This window comes from Cnephaeus nilssonii (genome assembly GCF_951640355.1).
Source record: "Cnephaeus nilssonii genome assembly, chromosome: 6".
Lineage (NCBI taxonomy): Eukaryota > Metazoa > Chordata > Mammalia > Chiroptera > Vespertilionidae > Cnephaeus > Cnephaeus nilssonii.
The window spans coordinates 62722104-62724791 of NC_137077.1; the positions used below are offsets into that span (position 1 = coordinate 62722104).

The following is a 2688-nucleotide window of genomic DNA, read 5'->3' on the forward strand; positions in this document are numbered from 1 at the left end:
TAAAAAAAAAAACAGAAACAGAGACTTTCAGTTTCTGGTTCCACATCTAAGAGGTCACCACTCTGTCCAAACAAGTAAAAACTTGAACAAACTGAAAAATCAACAACTTGTCTTGTATCCCTAAGAGAGGGAAGGACACAGACACAGGGAAAACCGTGGCCGCCAAGACTGAGCAAACAGCCAGGCTAACAGGGAGGCAGAACTTACGGGAATGGAGGGAACAGAGACTCCAGAGCCAGAACGCGAGGGAGCCAGTGCCAGGGCGGCAGCACCTAAACTGGAACCAAAGACACGCTTGAAGCTCCTCAGTGTGGACGCCTCTGGGAGGCAAAACCCTGGGGCCCTGTCATGGGAACCCCCACAGTTTTGTGAGATTTACCTCCGGGAGCTCAACCAGGCTGTCACAGTAAATACGGGAGAAGAAGCTCATGCTTCCAGCAGGGTGAAGAGACAGAGACATTTTTAAAAAAGATTTTTTAAAATTGATTTCAGAGAGGAAGGGAGAGGAAGACAGAGATAGTAACATCAATGCGGAGAGAGACTCGTTGATTGGCTGCCTCCTGCACGCCCCTACTGGGGATGGAGCCACAACCCAGGCATGTGCCTGACCAGGAATCGAATTGTGACCTTCTGGTTCACTGAGCCACGCCGGCCAGGCAGAAAGAGCCATTTTGAAAGACCCAGGCACTCTGTTCTTAATAAGACCTGCCCTCAGGGAAACTAATTGCCCAGGGCCTCACCTGCTGGGTATTATCAGAGCCTAACTGGCCTGGGGGAAAGGAAACACTGAACTTTAGCTCCATCTAGCCATCCTGTACTACCTGAGGGGGAGAGAAACGAAGGAGCACTTGTGATGCTCACAGTCCAGAGGCACAGGCTCACTGAGACTGAGACCTCACCCCAGGGCTGCGGAGCACTCCCTCCCCGCACAGCTACCTTGCTACAGGCCTGCTTACAGCGGTTCAATCGACCTGGTCCATCATGCTCACAAGCAAGAAAAATTCACAAGACATGCCACAAGGCAAAAAGTACAACTTGAAGAGACAGAGCAAACATCAGAAGCAGACAAGGCAGGGATGTTCGAATTACCAGACAGGGGATTTGAAACAACTGTGATTAATATGTTAGGAGCTCTAATGGATAGAGTAGCCAGCATGCAAGAAGAGATGAGCAAGGTAAGCAGAGAGGGAAATCCTAAGAAAGAATGAAAAAGAACCCAAAACACAGTAACAGAAATGAAGAATGACTTCGATGGGCTTATTAGTAGACTGGACTCAGCTGAGGAAAAAATCTCTGAGCTTGAGACAATTTGAGGTGAATCAAAACCTCCCAAACTTAAAAGCCAAGAGAACAAAGACTGGAAAAAACACACACCCATAATATTCAAGGACTATGGGACAACTACAAAAGATGTAACAAATGCATAATGGGAATATCAAAGAAAAGAGGGAAAGGAACAGAAGTATTTGAAACAATAGTGAATAACAATTTCCCCCAATAAAGTCAGACACAAAACACAGATTCAAGAAGCTCAAAGAACATCAAATAATATAGATGCAAAAAAAAAAAAACAAAAAACAAAAAACAAAACCCAACAACAAAAAACCCCCACAAAATACCCAAAACGGGCACCTATGCATATCATTTTCAAATTACAAAAGATGAAAGATAAAGAAAAAAAATGTTGAAAATAGCCAGAGAGAAACAACACCTTACCTATAGCAAAGATAAGAATTATATCCAACTTCTCCTCAGAAACGATGCAAACAAGAGTGTGGAGTGAAATAAAATGTTAAGAGAAAAACCTTCACACTAACCTAGAATTCTGTACCCTGTGAAATTATCCTTCACAAATGACAGAGTCTCCTTCTCTTCACCATCTTTCCTGCTCTCTGGCGGCCGCAGCGATGAAGGTTGAGCTGTGCAGTTTCAGTGGGTACAAGATCTACCCCAGACACGGACATGGGAGGTGCTACGCTAGGAACGATGGGAAGGTTTTCCAGTTTCTTAATGCAAAATGCAAGTCGGCATTCCTTTCCAAGAGGAATCCTGGGCAGATAAACTGGACTGTCCTCTACAGAAAAAAAAAGCACAAAAAGGGACAGTCGGAAGAACTTCAAAAGAAAAGAACCCGCTGTGCAGTCAGATTCCAGAGGGCCATCACTGGTGCATCTCCTGCTGATGTAACAGCCAAGAGCAACCAGAAACCTGAAGTTAGGAAAGCTCAATGAGAACAAGCTATCAGGGCTGCCAAGGAAGCAAAAAAGACTAAGAAGCATCTAAAAAGACAGCAATGGCTGCTGCTAAGGCTCCCACAAAGGCAGCACCTAAGCAGAAGATGGTGCACCTGTGAAGGTTTCTGCTCCCTGTGCTGGTGGAAAACCCTAAGTTGGCAGATGATATTCTTAAATAAAGACCTGACTATAACTGAAAAAATTAAAAAAAAACAACCAGTGACAGAGAAATAAACACTTTATCAGACAGACAAAACTTGAGGGAATTTATTACCAGTAGAAATAAATGTGAAAATAAATCCTTTAGAGAGAAGGAAACTAATATAGGTTAGAAACTTGGATCTGCATAAGAAAAGGAAGAACGTCAAAGAAGGAATAAGTAAAGGTAAAAAAACATTCATTTTTCTTATTCTTAATTGCTCTAACAGAGAACAGTTTGTTCAAAACAATAACA

At 43.3% G+C, this 2688-nt stretch overlaps 1 pseudogene across 1 annotated transcript; it reads left to right on the forward strand.

The window, feature by feature from the left end:
* The first annotated feature begins 1907 nt into the window (after positions 1–1907).
* On the forward strand, positions 1908–2388 carry LOC307101080 (large ribosomal subunit protein eL24-like; annotated as a pseudogene). Its single transcript has one exon. The product of its transcript is annotated as a large ribosomal subunit protein eL24-like (transcript).
* Positions 2389–2688: the final 300 nt, after the last annotated feature.